Raw genomic sequence first — 8,495 nt, 5'->3', positions numbered from 1 at the left:
CGTGATGCTCCTGCCTGATGCCCATTGATTTCAAGTCTTCCCTTGCTTTCGTCCCATCTTTGGTCCTCTCTGGCATGTTGAGCAGGGTACCAAGCAGACTCTCGCACACGTTCTTCGTGATATGCATGGCATCAAGGCTGTGAGGCACACGGTGGATCTTCCAGTACGGCAAGTCCCAGAAAACAGACCTCATTTTCCATACCTTCAGCAGCGGCTCTGGCGCCTTTCGCTTCTTTCCCGGCTCTGGCGCCTTTTGCTTCTTTCCCGGCAGTGCGCAATCTTTCCAATTTTTCAATAGCCCGTCTATTTCCTCGCCACTCCTCGTACGCGGGCGTCTTTGGGGTTCGGTTTCACCATCGAACAGATCCTTGCGTTTCCTCCATGGGTCATCGTCGCGAAGCCACCTTCGATGTCCCATGAACACGGTTTTCAAAGACCCGAGATCTCTATCTAGCTGGTGATACGTTGTGTCATCCATGCACCTGACGCATCTAGAAAATCCGTGGACCACCTGCCCCGCGACATATCCGTAACCGAGATAGTCGTGCACCGTCGTGAGCAGTGCGGCTCTCATAGGGAAATATTCTTTCTCTGCGGCGTCCCACGTATTGGCTGGCATTTTCCACAGCATGTCTAGCTCCTCTTTCAGCAGCCCCAGATACAGATTGATGTCGTCCCCTGGTTGTTTCGGCCCTTCAATTAGCATACTCATGTGAATGTACTTCCTCTTCACGCACAACCAGGGGGAAGGTTGTACATTCACAAAAACACAGGCCAGGTGCTATGTGTGCTTCTCTGGCTGCCAAACGGATTGACTCCATCGGTGCTCGCGCCCAGCACGAAGTTCCTTGGATCCTTCCCAAATTCTGGGTGTTCGAAGTTCAACGCTTGCCACTGGCTCCCATCCTTAGGGTGACTCAGCATCTTGTCTTTTTTATTTATCTCCGGGTCATTTGCGTCATCTTCTCGCTTCTTCTCCTCCCTATCCGCGTGCCAACACAGGAGCTTTGCTACCTTAGGGTCCGCGAAATACCGCTGCAGACGAGGAGTGATCGGAAAGTACCACACCACTTTTCGAGGAGCTTTCTTCCTCTTCTTGTATCAAGTGAAGCCGCACACTGGACATATGGTAGACTCCGCATGCTCGTCCCGATAAATGATGCAATTGTTCATGCACATATGGTATTTCACGTGCGATAAATCCAGAGGACACACGACTTTCTTCGCCTCCTCGAAACTGGTCGGGCACTTGTTCCCCTTGGGAAGACGTTCGTGCCAGAATGACATGTTCTTGTCGAAGCATGTGTCGGTCATTTTGTGTTTTACCTTCATCTCTAGAGCCATGAGCGTAACTTTCAGGCGGGTATCCTCGGGTCTGCATCCTTCATACAATGGAGTAACCGCGTCTATCTCCAGTTGATCCAGCTTGGCTTTCTCTCGGGCGGCAGCTCTTGCGTTATCCGTCTGCTTGAGAAGCAGCTCTTGAATATGAGGGTCCTGCACCCAGCCCATCGATGGTCCATCGTCGTCTGCTCCGCTGGCATCTTCATCTTCATGATCATGCCCTTCGTCTGCTCCGGCATGTTCCTTATCATCATGTCCGACATCTTCTACATGATGACTGTGTACAGCATCACCGTCGTGATCATGTCCTGGAGATTCTTCGTCTTCTCGCCCGCCCGAGCCGCGGTGGTTGTCTTGCTGCCCTTCCTCATTTCTTGCCCGGCCCCCATGGACGACTTCATAGTCATCTTCATCACCTTGCCACTGATAGCCATCCATGAAACCACGCAAGAGCAGGTGGTCCCGCACCTGCCCGGAATCCGGGTCCGCAATAAGGCTCTTCAGCTTGCATCTTCGACACGGACATCTTATCTCCGTCTCATTCTTTTGAAGCATCTCAGCCTTCGCGGAGCTCAAAAACCTATTCACGATGCCTTCGGTCATCGTGCGGATCATGGTCGCCTGCGGGGTAGAGCAGAACGATATTTTAAAACCAAGAAAAAATTTGGCATGACTTTCCCTAAAAATAGGACCAAAAAGAATGCATAGTGCCAAAATTCTCGCCGAAACGGAAATGAATCAACATTCCGACAAAATATTGGCAACTATCGCATTTCAAATACCGGTACCTTCAAACACAAACATATATGCAACACCACAAACATATGCAACACCACAAACATACATAGATCTAGCTAGGCCACAAAAAGTGCATGTGCATGTTGTTGGAGCGAGCTAGGGAGAAAAAAGAGTAGATCTACAACATGAAGATAGCTTTCCCCTTACTTACCTATCAAAAAAAGGTAATTTCAACACTTAATTTTGATGAATCTATGGTGCAAATGAGGTGAGGAGGAGGAGGCAGCCGACAAGCTTAGAGAAGGAGGTGGGGGAATGAAGTGAGGAAAGTGAGTGTGTAGGTGTGGCTGTCCAAAAATATCTAGCTGGTCCCAGGTTACTAATGGCGCACCACACAGCCATGCGCCATTAGTAACCCAACATACTAATGGCGCACCACACAAACATGCGCCATTAGTAGTTTTGCAAAAAAGAAAAAAAATTATACTAATGGCGCACCGTGGCACAGTGCGCCATTACTAGTTTAAACTAGTAATGGCGCACTATGCAACGGTGCGCCATTAGTAGTTTTGCAAAAAAGTAAAAAAATACAGTAGTGGCGCACTCTATGGCTGGTGTGCCATTAGTAGTTCTTACTACTAATGGCGCACTCTGCCCGGATGCGCCATTAGTATGTTTGAAAAAATGAAAAAAAACATTTTGTTACTAGTGGCGCACCGTGTGCCTGGTGCGCCATTAGTGTCTTCCACACTAATGGCACATCTCCACATGGTGTGCCATTAGTATATAGTAGTGGTGCACCACTTCTCTGGTGCGCCATTAGTGTCAATTTCATCTTTAGCCCTTTTCCTAGTAGTGTCACTTATATCTTTTTGGACTAGATTGTCATTTATTCTCGTGCTTCACTTATATCATATGAGTAAATGGTTGAATGAATTGAATATCATAAATCTGAAAAATTATATATGTTTCATATGCTTATACCATGGGGAGTAATGACTTCACATATAAGAAGTAGAGGTGGTAAATTTATTGGAAGTTAGCAAACATAGTATTGGTCACTTGAACAATTCATGAAAGAATATTGAAGGAAGTGGTGTTTCACATATAAATATACTATCTTGGACATCTTCTATGATTGTGAGCCCCATTAATTATTTTCAAACTTGATCAAATTAGTTGAAGTTGGACAAGGAAGACAACTTAATGAGTTATGTTTTGGTATATTTGTATAGAAGTTATATTGTTATGGATCCTCCAACATGTGATGCTTGCTTTTTAGAATCTTTTGCTGGCCAAAATTTCTGTACTAAGTGGGAATACTGCTTGTGCATCCAAAATCCTTGAACCAAGTTTCTTCCATGAGTGTGTACCATATCTACCTATATGCGGTATTTACCTGCCGTTTCAAGTAAATTTGCATGTGCCAAACTCTAACCCTTCAAATAATAATCTGTTTTGTATCACTACAAAAAAAGACACATCTGTGACATTTTGGGTCGAACGAAAAAAATTCCTATCATACTTATGACACTTCTGTGACGATAATTGTGACAAAACCCGGTATCATCATAGATGTGATGGGCTCTGATACGTCCATTTTGCATCATGCTTTTATATCGATATTTATTGCATTATCGACTGTTATTACACATTATGTCACAATACTTATGCCATTTATCTCTTATTTTACAAGGTTTACATAAAGAGGGGAATGCCGGCAGCTGGGATTCTGGGCTGGAAAAGGAGCAAATATTAAAGACCTATTCTGCACAGCTCCAAAGTCTTGAAACTTCACGGAAGTCAATTTCAGAATATATAAAAAATACTGAGTGCAAGAAGTTCACCAGGGGGGCACACCCTGCCCACGAGGGTGGGGGCGCTCCCTACCCCCTGGGCACGCCCCCCTACCTCGTGGGCCCCCTGGTGGCCCTCCAATGGCCATCTTCTGCTATACGAAGTCTTTTGATGAGGAAAAAAATCATAAGCCATCATCTCGAACGAAACTCCACCGCCACGAGGCGGAACCTTGGCGGAACCAATCTAGGGCTCTAGCGGAGCTGTTCTGCTGGGGAAACTTCCCTCTGGGAGGGGGAAATCATCGCCATCATCATCACCAACGCTCCTCTCATCGGGAGAGGGCAATATCCATCAACATCTTCACCAGCACCATCTCCTCTCAAAACCCTAGTTCATCTCTTGTATCCAATTCTTGTCTCCAAGTATGGGATTGGTACTAGTCGGTTGCTAGTAGTGTTAATTACTCCTTGTAGTTGATGCTAGTTGGTTTATTTGGTGGAAGATCATATGTTCAGATCCTATATGCATATTAATACCCCTCTGATTATGAACATGAATATGCTTTGTGAGTAGTTACGCTTGTTCCTGAGGACATGGGAGAAGTCTTGCTATTAGTAGTCATGTGAATTTGGTATTCGTTCGATATTTTGATGAGATGTATGTTGTCTCTCCTCTAGTGGTGTTATGTGAACGTCGACTACATAACACTTCACCATTATTTGGGCCTAGAGGAAGGCATTGGGAAGTAATAAGTAGATGATGGGTTGCTAGAGTGACAGAAGCTTAAACCCTAGTTTATGCGTTGCTTCGTAAGGGGCTGATTTGGATCCATATGTTTCATGCTATGGTTAGGTTTACCTTAATACTTTTGTTGTAGTTGCGGATGCTTGCAATAGAGGTTAATAATAAGTGGGATGCTTGTCCATGTAAGGACAGTACCCAAGCACTGGTCCACCCACATAACAAATTATCAAAGTACCGAGCGCGAATCATATGAACATGATGAAAACTAGCTTGACGATATTCCCAAGTGTCCTCGTGAGCACTTTTCTCTATATAAGGGTTTGTCCAGGCTTGTCCTTTGCTACAAAAAGGATTGGGCCACCTTGCTGCACTTTATTTACTTTTGTTACTTGTTGCTCGTTACAAATTATCCTATCACAAAACTATCTGTTACCACTTATCTCAGTACTTGCAGAGAATACCTTGCTGGAAACTGCTTATCATTTCCTTCTGCTCCTCGTTGGGTTCGACACTCTTACTTATCAAAAGGACTATGATAGATCCCCTATACTTGTGGGTCATCAAGAGTCTTTTCTGGCGCCGTTGTCGGGGAGTGAAGCGCGTTTGGTAGGTGGAATTTGGTAAGGAAAATTTATGTAGTGTGCTGAAATTTACTATCACTTGTTACTATGGAAAGTAATCCTCTGAGGGGCTTGTTCGGGGTATCTTAACCCCGACCAGTAGAGCAAAGAGTTTCTCCTCAACCTACTGAACCTACTGAAAATGACAATGAAAATGAAAATGTCTGCTTTGAAATTCCTTCGGGTATGATAGAAAAACTGCTAGCTAATCCTTTTGCAGGAGATGGAACAATGCATCCTGATGAGCACATAATATATGTTGATGAAGTTTGTGGATTATTTAAGCTTACAGGTGTACCCGGAGATGTTGTTAAGAAGAAGGTCTTCCCTTTATCTTTGAAGGAAGATGCATTGACATGGTATAGGCTATGTGATGATATGGGGTCATGGAACTACAGATGATTGAAATTGGAATTTCATCAGAAGTTTTATCCTATGCATCTTGTTCATCGTGATTGCAATTATATATATAATTTCTGGCCTCGCGAAGGAGAAAGCATCGCTCAAGCTTGGGGGAGGCTTAAATCAATGTTATATTGATGCCCCAATCATGAGCTCTCAAGAGAAATGATTATTCAAAATTTATATGCTCGGCTTTCTGATAACAATCGCACCATGCTCGATACTTCTTGTGCTAGCTCTTTTATGACGAAGACTATTGAATTCAAATGGGATTTATTGGAAAAAAAATTAAACGCAACTCTGGAGATTGGGACCTCGAAGAAGGTAAGAAGTCAGGTATGACACCTAAGTTTGATCGTGTTAAACATTTTATGGATACCGATGTTTCCATAAATTTAGCACTAAATATGGAATTGAGTCTGAGATAGTAGCTTCTTTTTGTGAATATTTTGCTACTTATGTTGATCTCCCCAAGGAGAAGTGGTTTAAATATCATCCTCCCATAGAAGTAAAAGTAGCTGCACCTATTAAAGTTGAAGAAAAGATTATCACTTATAATGATCCTATTGTTCCTACTTCTTATGTTGAGAAACCACCTTTCCCTGTTAGGATAAAGGATCATGCTAAAGCTTCAACTATGGTTCGTAAAAGCAATATTAAAACTTATACACCTCCTAAGCAAATTAAAGTTGAACCTGATATGGCTATTGTTAAAGATCTCTTGTCTGATAATATTGATGGGCATGTTATTCATTTCCTTGATGAGACTGCTAGAATTGCTAAACCTTGTGCTAAAGATAAAAACCGGCCTATGGTAGGCATGCCTGTTATTTCTGTTAAAATAGGAGATCATTGTTATCATGGCTTATGTGATATGGGTGCTAGTGCTAGTGCAATACCTTACGACTTATACAAAGAAATTGCGCATGATATTGCACCTGCTGAGATAGAAGATATTGATGTCACAATTAAACTTGCCAATAGAGATACTATTTCACCAATGGGAATTGTTAGAGATGTTGAAGTCTTATGTGGGAAAACTAAATATCCTGCTGATTTTCTTGTTCTTGGTTCCCCACAAGATAGCTTTTGTCCCATTATATTTGATAGATTGAAAAAAGGATGTTGTTACTATCGGTTTAGATGATATGTCTCATGAATTTAATTTCTCTAAATTTAGTAGACAACACCGTGAAGAAGAATTACCTAGTAAGGATGAAATTATTGGTCTTGCTTCTATTGTCGTACCTCCTAGTGATCCTTTAGAACAATATTTGCTAGACCATGAAAATGGTATGTTTATGAATGAAAGAAGGGAAATAGATGAAGTATTCTTTAAACAAGAACCTATTCTGAAACACAATTTGCCTATTGAAATCCTAGGGGATCCTCCTCCACCCAAGGGTGATCCCGTGTTTGAGCTTAAACCGTTGCCTGATACTCTTAAATATGCTTATCTTGATGAGAAAAAGGTATATCCTGTTATTATTTGTGCTAACCTTTCAGAGCATGAGGAAGAGAGATTATTGAAAACTCGGAAGAAGCACCATGCTGCTATTGGGTATACTCTTGATGATCTTAAGGGCATTAGTCCCACTCTATGTCAACATAAAATAAATTTGGAAGAAGATGCTAAACCAGTTCGTGATCATCAACGACGGCTGAATCCTAAAATGAAAGAAGTGGTAAGAAATGAAATACTAAAACTCCTTGAGGCAGGTATAATCTATCACGTTGCTGATAGTCAGTGGGTAAGTCCTGTCCATTGTGTCCCTAAGAAGGGAGGTATTACTGTCGTTCCTAATGATAAAGATGAATTGATTCCTCAAAGAATTATTTCAGGATATAGGATGGTAATTGATTTCCGCAAATTAAATAAGGCAACTAAAAAGGATCATTACCTCTTACCTTTTATTGATCAAATGCTAGAAATATTATCCAAACATACACATTTTTGCTTTCTAGATGGTTATTCTGGTTTTACTCAAATACATGTGTCAGCCAAGGATCAACCAAAGACTACTTTTACTTGCCATTTTGGTACTATTGCTTATAGACGTATGCCTTTTGGTTTATGTAATGCACCTGCTACCTTTCAAAGATGCATGATGGCTATATTCTCTGACTTTTGTGAAAATATTTGTGAGGTTTTCATGGACGATTCTCCATCTATGGATCCTCTTTTGATGACTGCTTAAGCAACCTTGATCGAGTTTTGCAGAGATGTGAAGAAACTAATCTTGTCTTTAATTGGGAAAAGTACCACTTTATGGTTAATGAAGGTATTGTCTTGGGACATCAAGTTTCTGAAAGAGGTATTGAGGTTGATAAAGCCAAGGTTGATGCTATTGAAAAGATGCCATGTCCCAAGGACACCAAAGGTATAAGAAGTTTCCTTGGTCACGCCGGTTTTTATAGGAGGTTCATTAAGGACTTCTCAAAAATTTCTCGGCCTCTGACTAATTTCTTACAAAAATATATACCATTTGTCTTTGATGATGATTGTGTAGAAGCATTTGAAATACTAAAGAAAGCATTGATCTCTGCACCTATTGTTCAGCCACCTGATTGGAATTTACCTTTTGAAATTATGTGTGATGCTAGTGATTATGCTGTAGGTGCTGTTCTAGGACAAATAGTTGATAAGAAATTAAATGTTATTCAATATGCCAGTAAAACCCTAGACAATGCTCAAAGAAATTATGCTACTACTGAAAAAGAATTGTTAGCAGTTGTATTTGCTTGTGATAAGTTCAGACCTTATATTGTTGATTCTAAAGTAACTATTCACACTGATCATGCTGCTATTAAATATCTTATGGAAAATAAAGATGCTAAACCTAGACT

The sequence above is a fragment of the Triticum dicoccoides genome, chromosome 5A (assembly GCF_002162155.2).
Source record: "Triticum dicoccoides isolate Atlit2015 ecotype Zavitan chromosome 5A, WEW_v2.0, whole genome shotgun sequence".
Lineage (NCBI taxonomy): Eukaryota > Viridiplantae > Streptophyta > Magnoliopsida > Poales > Poaceae > Triticum > Triticum dicoccoides.
This window is presented reverse-complemented; position numbering follows the sequence as displayed.